At 41.4% G+C, this 12,797-nt stretch overlaps 1 pseudogene; it reads right to left on the reverse strand.

The window, feature by feature from the left end:
* Window positions 1-12,797, reverse strand: part of LOC103600190 — a 48,879-nt pseudogene that overhangs the window by 2,340 nt on the left and 33,742 nt on the right.

A 12,797-nucleotide genomic window follows, 5' to 3' on the forward strand; every position in this document is an offset into this window, starting at 1 on the left:
AAGGACATGGGATAGAAGGGGAAAGTTCCTCACCTTTGCCGACGTGAGCTCAGGCCCCTTGCCTCCTTCAGTTCCCCCAGGCCATCCCTACAGGCTGAAATCAGGAGACTCGGTTATGGTGGATTGAGGGGTCTGGGGATCTTACAGGAGGCTTAGTGGAATGTCTTTTAGGAGAGACCATGGGAAATTAGACCATGAAGCGCTAGCATCAGTGTCCAAGGCCATGAGATCCCCGACAGTGACAGCAAGGCTTCAAAGTGCTTCCATGTCCAGTACCCCATGGTCCTTACAACTACCCCCCTGGGAGAGGAAGGGCAGGGACATCTCAAAGAGGAATCAGCTTTAGCAATGTTAACCAACATGTCCACATTTGGACCACATCCCACCTTAAGATCCAGGCAGTGTTGGCCCACTCTTCCCCCCGCCAGCCCTGCTGGGCAACACCCCTTCCCTGGCCTGCTGTGGCTTCATTCCCAGCACAGAAACTGAGAAGGACCCCAGATTCTGGTCTCCTTCCTAGGACCCTCCCTCTCAGGCCTCTGTAAGGACATCCTCACTGACATGGCCCTCATTGCTCAGGGATGTGCAAGGTCAAGTTACCTCTGGGGCTCTGGCAGAAGGGCAGAGCCTTCCCTGGCCGAGCATCACTCTTCCTGCTCCTTGTCTCCACCTGATGCTGAGAGACAAGAAAGAATGAGGGCTGGGACCCGAGTCTCACTCTCCTCCCACCAGACAGGCTGCAGATGCACAGCGTTCACGAACAACACAACTTTCTACAGTTAGCTGATGGAGCCCTGTGCTCTTTTCTTGCCTTTTACTCATTTTTAACATGGATAAAAATAAAACCTGTTTTCCTTCTGTGAAAAACACAAAGAGGATTTTGTGTTTGAACTCCACTTCCTCAGGTTCTCAGTTCCTCTGAAAACCCACAGGCTAGGCCTGTATCTGAGCTGTCAGGTAGGATTCTGCCTTCCAAGACTGGAGTCACCTCCAGCCTCTGATGGGAACTGTCAGGGGTCCAGGAAGGCCCTCATAAGAGCCCAACACAGAGACAAGACTTGGCCCGAGGCATCTGCCACTGGAAGGGACTGATGAGCTCAGGGCCTGTCCTCCCAAGGAGATCTCAGCTCTAAGAAATCCCATTTTAGGTAGGCCACAGAGTTGAGTCTTGGTGTATGACCTTGTCTTGGCCACTTCAGCTGAGCAACACAGCTGGTCTGAGCTTTGGACAGAAATCCTAGTGCTAGTGCCCACTCTCACCCCTTGCCTGTCCCTTCTGTCCCTAGAAGGATGCTGTTCTAATCTTTCCTGTGATTTCCAATCTCAGGCATCTCTCTAGTTGGTTTGGAAGAGTGGAAATAATAATAGGAATAAAAGAGAGAATCACAGTCTGTTGGGTCTGGGCAGAGCTTTGCTCACCTTCCTTGTGCTCTTTTCCTTTGTAGAGGTAAGGATGAATCCTTCTGGATACAGGGAGATTAGAGGAGAAAGTGCCCCAGCCCACCCAGGAAGGCAAGGGTGATGGCCACCTCCCAGGAAGTGGACCCAGGGCTCAGCCATGTGGCTCTAATGCTGTTCAGTAAGAAGAGAAGTTTCTCCATCTTCTGAATTGCAGTGCTCCTCTCAAGCAACTTAGCTCTGGGAGTTGCCTTTGGTGCTAGAGCCCAGGCCTGCATCACAGAGCTGTGGCCTCATCACAAAGGGCTCCTGAGGCGGGGGAGGGGCAAAAAGAGGAAGAGACTGAACCACAGCCCCTCCCCCACCATGGGCCCAGCAGGTCCCTACATTCTTCTAGGCCTTCTTGATCCCTCCTTCCAACTCCACCTGCCCAACCTGTCACAGATAAATCTTAGTCAACTTTCTGATCTCTCCCCCTGTAACCCAGATATTACTTGTTTCCTCGGAGATTCCTGCTTGCGGTCCATCAATTTCATAGTTTTTTAAAATGTGGAGTTGTCCCTGTAATTTTTGTTATTTCCCAGGGATTATTATTATTTGCCCCAGGAGACAGGATCTCCTCTGTCTGCAACAACATCGTTTTGTATAATATGTTCTTGCCTTGCATTAACAGATGTAGAAGTTAAATTTCTTCTATACTTTAGCTTTTTTGAATAAAATTTTAATAATTTTTTTGTTTCAATTAATCTTTACTATCTTGAGCTAGAGGGACTTAAAAATACTTTAAAATTACACAAAGTTCAGAGGGCTCCATAAGTATAAAAAATTGAAATATTGAAAGCTTTTATACATTTCTAGTATTTTGCTTCTAAAATAAGTGAAAGTTAAACTGCACAAAAAATTTTGGAACATTTTGTACACACACAAATACCTTCGAGAAATCACTCCAGTATTTTCCAGTGTAAGAACCGAGCATTGCTTTTAGTTCCAAGGACTTCTTTTAGTACTTCTTGTAAGGTAGGACTGCCAGCAGCACCTATTTTAGTACTCGTATATTTGGGAATTTATTTTTCCTTTATTTTAAAGGGTAGACGTCCTGGACATGGAATCCTTGGTTGACTTTTTTTTTCTTTAAGCTTCAGATATGCCATCACTGCCTTACCACCACTGTTTCTGATCAGAAGTCAGCGGTTATTCTTATTGTGGTCCTTTATACAGAAGAGAATTTTTCTCTTGATGCTTTCAAGAGTCTCTCTCTGTCTTTTCACAGTTTGACTGTGATGTTTCTGCGAGTGGATGTATTTGTTTTCATTTTACTAAGGGTAAACATTGACTTTATAGATTGCTGTTTTAAGTCAAATGTGGTAAGCTTTCAGCTACTATTTCTCAAAGTATTTTCCCCTTTTCTCTTTCTTTCTGAGACTCTTTTCCCACATATGTTGGTGTGCTTGATGATGCTTCATGGGTCATTTTTATTCAATCTCTTTTCTCTTTGTTCTTCAGATCATGTAATTGCTATGAATGCATCTTCAAGTTTACTGAGTCTTTCTTCTGCTCTCTCAAATTTGCTGTTATGTCCCTCAGTGAGTTTTTGATTTGTCATTTTACTTTTCAATGGCAAAGCTCTACTTTTTAAATAAGTAATTTCTAGCTCTTTATTGGGTTTCTGCGTTTATTGAGCCATTGTAATTCCACTTTCCTTGAGTTCTTTGTGTGGTTTCCTTTAGTTCCTTTAAGTACTTACACTCGCTGCTTTGAAGTCTTTATTTGCCAAATACAACACCTGGGTGTACTTAAAGACAGTTTCTACTAATCCTTTTTCGTTTTGGGGTTTTTTCCCCCCATGAAAGTATGGATCACATTTCCTTGTTTCTTTTAATGTTTTGTAACTTCTCATTAAACACTGGATATTTTAGGTAATATATTGTAGCAACTTTGCATAGTATTTTCTTCCTCCTGAGGCTTGTTGTTACTGGTTTGTTTGTTTAGTAACTTGCTTGTACTAAATCTGTGAATTCTGCTAGCAATGTATAGCCACAGGTGTCTCTGCTTAAGTTTTTGCCTTGTTTTTATTTTGATGCATGGTTTCCCAGGGGTTACTCCTTTATCTGCATGCATAATATTCAGTCAATAGTTGTCTGGATTTGCACACAGACACCTTGAGTCAGTGAAGGTTCTACTACTTGCTGATGATCTGTGTGTGGATAGGGAGTGCATTCAGAATCCTGGCATCACTGGTGTTTACCTTCTACTGGGCTCTCCTCTTGCTGTGTCTTCTCTGCATACGCACTCAGCTCCACCATTAGTTGGGGATATATGGGTGGTTTTGGCAGGCTGTGGTCTCATCGCTGTGGTCTCTGATGAGACGAGTACAGCTGCTGGTCCTTCCTGCTTGTTTGCAGCAAATCACTAGTATGCCTGAAAATTCTCCAAATCATGTGCATCCCTCTGGCTGTGACAGCAGAGCTGCTGGCTTCATGGCTTTCCCCAGCCTAACTGAACTACCACACCAATGAGCTGGGGCCTGCAGGACTGTCAGCAGCCCCTGGAAGAATTCCACAGACTCAAATTGCTCTTTTTTTTTTTTTCAAATTACTCTTACTTGAAGCCCAGTAATTTTCATGAATCATCACTTCTCAGTTTGTCATGATTTTTTGGTCACTTACCAGAATACTGAAAATGTTGCTTTTGACAATTTTACCTAGCATTATACATGCTCTTTGGAGAGAGAATTTGTTGATTTCTTCAATCCCATCATACAAAACTAGTGTGGTTCATATGTACCCCATCCTGTTGTTGTGTTTTGTTTTGTTTTTTTTAAATAGACTATTTTTTAGAGCAGTTTTAGTTTCATGGCAAAATTCAACAGTTAAGTAGAGAGTTCCCACTTACTTTGTGTCCCCAAAAACATGCCACCTCTCTGTCTATTGACTTTTTATTGTTCTCTGAGCTTCCTGGACTTCTGGTTTTGTGTCTGACATTAATTTGGGGAAAATTCACAGTGATTATTTCTTCAAATATTTTTTCTGTTTTTTTTTTTTTTTCCTCTATCTTTTCCTTTTGGTATTTCTTTTATGCATATGTTACACTTTGTAGTTATCCCACAGTCTTGCATATTCTTTTCTGTTTAATTTTGGAGGTTTGTACTGAGACATCTTCAAGCTCAGACCTTTTTTTTTTTTCAGCTGTATCATGTCTACTAATGAGCCTGTTAAAGGCACTCATTCTTTCTGATAGTGTTTTTGTTCTTTAGAATTTTTCTTTTGATTCTTTCTTAGAATTTCCATCTCTGCTGTATTAGTCTGTTTTGTGTTGCTATAACAGAATTACCTGAGACTTGATAATTTATAAAGAAGAGAGGTTTATTTGGCTTTCAATTCTGGGACAGCTGCATCTATCACGGGCCTCAGGCTGCTTCTACTCATGGCAGAAAGTGGCGGGTACAAGCAGATCACATGGCGAGAGGAAGCAAGAGGAAGAGAGAGAGGAGGTGCCAGCGTCCTATAAACAACCAGCTCTCACAGGAACTAATAGAGCAAGAACTCACTCAGGACCCCCACCCCCAGGGAGAGCACTAATCCATTCATGAGGGATCCGCCCCCATGACTCAATCAGTTTCCAGCACTGCCACATTGGAGATCAAATTTCCACATGAGTTTTGGAGGGGACAACACATCCAAACTCCATCATCTGCTTACATGACCCATGTGTTCCTGCATATTGTCTACTTTTTCCTTTAGAGTCTTTTGCATATTAATCACAGTTGTTTTCTCAGTCTGATTATTCCACTATCATTGCCATATATGTGGCTGGTTCTAATGCTTGTTCTTTCCTTCACACTTTCAGTGTGCCTTGTAATTTTTTGTTGCAAGCCAGTCATGAAGTATTGGATAAAAGGAACTGTGGTAAACAGGCATTTAGTAATTTGGTAGTTAGGTGTGGGGGATGGGGAAGTGTTCTGTAGTTCTATGATTAGGTCTCAGTCTTTTAGAGTCTGTGCCCCTAGACGTGGACTTCACCAGTGTTCCTCATTCTCCCCCACCCGTGGGACAGGATGTCTGGAGGCAGATGTAGTTGGATATTTATTTTCCTTTCCCCATATGGAAGACTAGAGGGAGATGGAGTTGGGTATTTCCCTTTTCCCTCTATTAAAGAAAAAGAAAAAAATCCAGAGATGAAAATAGATTAGAGGCTACAAGATATGGGGGCTTGGGGGAGAAATAATGAGAAGTTATTGCTTAATGGGTACAGAGTCTATGTTCAGGATGATGATAGAGTTTTGTAACTAGATAGAGTTAGTAGTTATACAGCATTGTGAATGTAATTAATTCCATGTAATTGCATACTTAAACATGTTTTTAATGGCAATTATTATGTTTTATCACAGTCAAAAAAATAAAGAATAATCTAAAAAACAGTCTTGGGCACTTTATGCTCTTATAAAATAGCTTTTCCTGAGGTCAGGCCTTGTTAAGAACAGAATGCTCTGGCATATGTCAAAATTGGTTACTTTCTCCCTCTTCTGCTGGAAACATGAGGGGATTTTCTTCCCTGATATTCATTATGAAAACCCAGACAACCTCATGGAGGTAAAACTCACAAAGTGTGAGGAGCCCTGTATGGCTGGGTCCTCCCAGTGTTTTTAACTCTTGGGCTTGTCCAACAGTGAGCCCACAGCTGCTGGTGAATTATAGTTCAGGTTTTCCTACCCCAATACTGATCCCTGCAGAGGTTTCTGCTAGTGGGTTGCTGTTCCAATAAGTTGTGATTCTGTTTGGTACATACAGGAAAATGGAGTTGTTTAGTCAGGACCCCTTGCCTCAGGTCTGGCTGGGTGTGGTTCAGCACATCCTTTGTAAACAAGTTGTGTGGGAGTAGAGTTAGTGCACATGTGTGCTCATGTGTCCTTTGGCTTGTTGTATGCTTGTGTACTCTTCAGTATGGGAGGCAGTGGCTCTGAACTGCTGTTGGGGAGAGCTTGCATCTATAAATAGAGCATGTTAGGGCCAGCCGGTGGCTCACTCGGGAGAGCATGGTGCTCTCTGGGTTCGGATCCCATATAGGGATGGCCAGTTAGCTCACTTGGGAGAGTATGGTGCTGACAACAACAAGTCAAGGGTTAAGATCCCCTTACTGGTCATCTTTAAAAAGAATAATAAATAAATAAATAAAAATAGAGCATGTTTACTTTGCCGGCAGCTGCTCAGTTTTTTCTTTGGACTACCTAGCTCTTAGACAGTGCTGAATAAAGCTTATTATTTCTTCACCCATGGCTCCAAGGACTTTATCCTATTACCTAGCTCTTAGACCTGCATGTGAAGGGTTTGTGACCCAGTCTGGACAATGGGCTCTAGGGGTCCATGAGACCTAGCCCTAGCTTTGAAGATTCTTTGTATGTGCCTGTCTGTCTCTCCATTTTTTGTCATAGGTGTTAGTCCTGTGACTTAACTTTGCTGATGAATCTGAGAAGAGATGTTCATTTTTCAGTTTGTTCAGCTTATTCATCTTACATAACTGATACTTTGCACCCCTTGAATAATACCCCCCTTTCCCCTCTCCCATCCTTTGGCAACCGCCATTTTCTTTTATTACAGTCTCCTCAAATTACCCAGTTTGAGTGTTCCATCTCTGTCCTGCCAGGAGTCTGATGAGTACAAGTAGCTATTCCCTTTCCCCAATTTGTTCCCCTCAGATATCCAAGTTTTGCTCAAATACCACCATCTTGGTAATTCACTCTGATGACTCTATTGAAAAATGCCAACCCCTTTCCACTCAACCGTACTTAATTTTTCTCCTTACCACTTGACATCTTTTAATATGTTGTATAATGCAGATATGTACTTTATTATGTTTTATATAACTCCCCCAACACATGTACACACATTCATGCTTTGTAAGAGCAGGGGTCTTTGTCATTGCTTGTCATTGCTGTACACCAACCCTGGGAATCATGCCTGGCATCTTATATGTCCTCCATAAACACTGGTTGAACAGAGGAGGGGTAGGCATGAAGGCCTCTGCCTTTATGTGGGACCTCATGCACATGAACTAATGTGCTTCTCGTGACAGCCCTCCTTAAGAAGCTGAGAAAATGCTACTTGCAAATGTAGGAACCAGGGCTTAGGGAAGGCACTAGGGAATGTCCATCCCGTGTTCCTGTTGATCTTCATTGTAGTCCTCAACCTCAACTGCTGCTTGGGAAGAGGCTTTGAAGGCATTTTTAGTTGGAGTAAATGAAAAACCTCCTAATATGATTACTCGAAAGGAGACAGAGTCATTAAGTGTAGAAGATCTGATTGGTTACATGCTAATTCATCATGTTATCAGCACACTTCTCTTCCATGATAGTGAGCATGGAAAGTATATTTGATCCCTCTTCTTTTGCAATGTATTGGTGATAGTTCATATCGTCTGAAAAGCTGGTGCTTAGCACATTCCCCTGGCATTGTTAATTGTCCCTCCTGTCCCATGAGAGAGATCCTATTCAAGTCACCTCTTTTCCTCTCCCACTGTGGCTGCCTTTAAATAATTTGATGGTTGATTGCAGCCCATGTCTGCTGCTGTGACTTCATGTAATTATTTCTCCCAACTCCTTACCCCGTTATAAATCTTGCTTAATCTGCACTTGGTGTTCCATATAGATGTATTTTAATTGTAATTCATTTTGGAAGAGGGCAGGAATTAAGGTTTATATTATAAATGAAGTGAGAAGTCTTATCACTACACCATAATCAGTTTATCATCAGTGTAGATTGTTTTATGCTGACAATACATAAATTAATTCCTTTTCTGAAATAAAGGCTCATAAGAGGGCAGGAATTAAGGTTTATATTATAAATGAAGTGAGAAGTCTTATCACTACACCATAAACAGTTTATCATCAGTGTAGATTGTTTTATGCTGACAATACATAAATTAATTCCTTTTCTGAAATAAAGGCTCATTCCAAAAAATACTTTTTTCTGTGACAATACCCTTGAGCTTCTGGATCTTTTCTTACGAACATTAGCAGTCAAGTAAAGAAAGCTGGCTGTTACCTCTTTGGCAGAGTTAAGAAAACAGGCCAGATATAGTCCAAGGACTCACTCTCCTGATGCGGTATTTGCTCCAGTTCTCTGTCCTGAATCTTCTATTCACAGATTTGATATTTGCTGAGTGTCCACCACATGCGAGGACGTGTGTGTAGACCTATGTGTGTAGACCTATGGGTCCTGCCCTTGGATAGCTAGTGAGGAAGCCAGACAGAGCCGGCCAGTGGTGTGGCATCCTGTCCACTGAGTGGGGGCGAGGCCTGCTGGGAGTGGGTCTGTCCTGAAGTGTCAGGGATGGTTTCCTACAGATGGTGTGCCTGGAAACGGAGGAGGAGCCTGCATGTGTGGAAGGCAGAGATGATGAATCTGGGACACTGCAGGTGGTGGTGGGGCTGATGAGGTCGGTGAGGGCCGGATCATATGGAGGGGGTGGCAGAGTTGGTGCAGAGCCATGTGAAGGACTTTGAGCCAGTCCCTTATGGATCAGACTTGGATTTTCATCTAGTTTATGGAACACTTGATGTTTGCTGAAGCCCTTTTCCAGTGCACAGTTTCCTGATCCTACCACTCTTCCTCCGCTGATGTTTCCTGTGCCAGCCCTGATCCTGCTCAGATCCCACCTCCCCTAAGAAGCTCCCTCTGACCTTTTCCAGCTTTCTTTGCTCAGAAATCCCCTTTCCTTCTCCTTTCCTGGGCTTCTTTGCTTGTTTCCTATGCTAGTCATTTAGACAGTGGACCTGGTTTGAGGTCCCAGCCTTGTCAGCCAGTAGATTTGTGATCTTACGTATATCATGTGGCCCTTTTGTGTCTTACTTTCTTCATCTACACAATGGACACGATAATAATACTTTCCAGACAACGAAGAGAAGCAGACACACATTTGTATTAATGTGAACTTGGGCTTGACCTCATTCCCATTAAAGGCATTCGTGGTGGGGTTTGAGGCCACAGGGCTCTGGCAAGCTGGATTTCTCTCCGGTTCTCTTGTCCAGATCCATTCATGCTGCCACAGTGTAGGGGATGGACACGGCACTAGGCACACTCACACTTGAATGCTGGCTCTTTCTCTTACTTTACTTGGTTGAGCAAAATATTAACCCCTTCATGGGCTTTGGTTTCCTCACTGCAGTACATAGGAGGGTAATATCTACTACCTCCTTTAACATGAGTTGAATCAGATGGCAAGTGGGTCATCCCCAGCTCAGTGCCCAGCTCAGAATAGGTACTAATTAAGTGGCTCAAAGTAGCCCAAGCGCCGTTACTTGATGGAATACTTGAGCTCAGTCCGATGTTCTTGACGATTGTTAACAACTGCATGACATTATTGCCATAGAAAGAGAGCATCATTCTCTTCAGGGGCCAGCTCAGAGCCTGTCCTTAGCCATGTTCAACACCTCATGGCTGCCTGTGTCACTTTGACTGCCACCACTTACCTCTCCACACTTGCCATGGCAAGTAGATCCCCCCACACTGCTTTCTGAATCCACTCAGATCTCACCTCCAAACCTCTCCCCAGAAAAATGGAAAACTAATCTCTTTAGAACTATAGTTAACTGGTCTACTAGCCTAGGACAAGCAAACACTTGTCTTATATGTATCCTTATAATTTGCATAATTTACAGTTGGCCAGTATAGGGATCCAAATCCATAACCTTGGTGTTACCAAACATGCTTTAACCAACTGAGCTAACTGACCAGCCCTAAAGCTGTATTAAAATGGGATTGAAGAAGTAAATTAGTTTTCCTTCCTGGCTTATCATATCTTTTCATTTCCATTCTAAAGTTATGCAGACAATCATATACATTTGTAATATGAGAGGGACAAGTACCAAAAGAGAAAAGAAAGACACTGAATAATAGAAAAAATTTGTCAGGTTTACTGAATGAAGTTGACAAACAGGAACAGGGTAGGGATCTTATGGTTAGACCTCACTCTGGGGCAGGATTTTCCATTATGTGTGAGTCAGGTAGGTATACATTCTATTGTTATCATTCCTAGTTTAAAAACCATGGTAAAATTGGTAACTCATTTAGGAAGCAAAGTGAGACTGAGTTATGTGGTTTGTTTTATGCCTCATCTAATAGGCATATAAGAATGAATGAGCTGGGCTGGCCAGTTGCTCAGTTGGTTAGAACTCAGCCTTGTAACACTGAGGTCAAGAGTTTGCATGCCCTTATCAGCCAGCTGCTAAAAAAAAAAAAAAAAAAAGAATCACCAAGCATTAAGCAGAATACTAGGCAAAATCAGGGGGGAAAATATGCCTCATAAAGAAACAACCCAAGCTTATACCCTTCACTTGCTCTTATTGCAGCTATTTCATCACTTTTCTCTTTCTTTATTTCATATTCTTTTTTTTTTTTTTTAATAAAAAAGATGACCGGTAAGGGATCTTAACCCTTGACTTGGTGTTGTCAGCATCACGCTCTCCCAGGTGAGCTAACCGACCATCCCTATATAGGGATCCAAACCCATGCCTTTGGTGTTATCAGCACCACACTCTCCCAAGTGAGCCATGGCTGGCCCTTTTATTGTATATTCTATTTTCTTTTTATTTCTCCTAAAGGTGTGGCATGGGCTGGCTGGTTAGCTCAGTTGGTCAGAGCACAGTGTTGATAACACCAAGGTCAAGGATTCAGATCCCCATACCGGCGAGTTGCCAAAAAAAAAAAAAAAAGTGGTCAGAATAAGATCAAATACTTAAATAATTCACCATCATTTTCTGCATTCAAATCTAATTATAATCCCAGCATATTTTCATAGGAATTGACCAGCTGATTCTTAAATATATATGGAAATGCAAAGGACCTAGAATATGCAAAGAAATCTTGAAGAACACTAAAGTTGGAGAATTTGTACTACCTAACTTCAAGATGTACTATAAATCTACAATAATCAAAACAGTATAGTACTAGCATAAGGATCAAGAAATACAGAGAAAAATCTTATTTTTCAGCAAAGGAGCCAAAGCAATCAAATTAGAAAAGGGCAATCTTTTGATCAAATAGTGTTGAAACAACTGGATATACATTTGGAAAAAAATAAAGCATGATCCGTAACTCACACCACACACAAAAACTAATTTGAGATCGATCATACAACTAAATGTAAAAACTCAAATCATAAAACTTTCAAGAGGAAACATAGAAAAATAAATTTGTGACTTGCAAGTAGATAAAGATTTCTTAGAGGGCTGGCTGGTCAGCTCAGTTGATTAGAGCACAGTCTTGTACCACCAAGGTCAAGAGTTCAGACCCCCATACCTGCCAGTTGCCCCCCCCCAAAAAAAGATTACTCATAAAAAATAAAGAAAACAATAACATAAAAGAAAAAAATAACCATTAAAATAAAAAATCATAAAAATAGAAAAATTGATAGATTTAATCATAATTTAAAATTTCTTATTAAAAGGCACATTTTAGAAGGGAATAAGCAAGACACAAGCTGGGAGAGACATAGATCTGTCAGAAGGCTGATATTCAGAATATTTAAAGACTCCCTACAACTCAGTCATAGAAACAAACAACCAACCCCATGAAAAACATGAACAAAAGATTTGGACAGAGGGTTCAGATCTCTTTACTGGCCACCCTCCTCCAAAAAAAAAAAAAAAAAAAAAAAAAAAAAAAAAGATTTGAATAGACACATCACAAAAGAAGATATATAAATGGTCAATAACCTCCTTAAAAACTGTCCAGCATCATTAGTCACTAGGGATATGCAAATTAAAACGACAATAAGATATCACCTCACACCTACATTTAGAAGGAGGACAATACCAGGTTCTGGCAAGGACATCAAGCACTGGAGCTCTCCCACATCATTGGTAAGAGTGTAAAATGGGAAAACCACTTTGTAAAATGACCTCATAGTTTCTTTAAAAGTAAACATACACCTATCCTAGCATTTTTACTCCCATCTGTTACCCATGAAAAATGAAAATGCATGTCCACAAAATGCTTTTACAGGATTATTCATAGTGGTTTTATTCATGATAACCCCAAATTGGAAACAGCCAAGTGTCCATCAGTACAATGGATAAATGAGCTGTGGTATATTCGTAAAACGGAAACTAATTAACAACTGAAAATGAAGAAATTACATGCAATAATGTGGGGACAATCTAAAAAGCGTTATATAAACCTGGCTGGTTAGCTTAGTTGGAAGAGCATGGTGCTGACACCCCAAGATCAAGGGTTCATATCCCCAACCAGTCAACTGTGAAAAATAAATAAATTTTATTTTATTATTTTTTTTTTTTATTTTATTTTTTTTAAAAGATGACCGGTAAGGGGATCTTAACCCTCGACCTGGTGTTGTCAGCACCACGCTCAGCCAGTGAGCGAACCGGCCATCCCTATATGGGATCC

Source organism: Galeopterus variegatus, unplaced genomic scaffold, assembly GCF_000696425.1.
Source record: "Galeopterus variegatus unplaced genomic scaffold, G_variegatus-3.0.2 Scaffold3259, whole genome shotgun sequence".
Taxonomy (NCBI): Eukaryota; Metazoa; Chordata; class Mammalia; order Dermoptera; family Cynocephalidae; genus Galeopterus; species Galeopterus variegatus.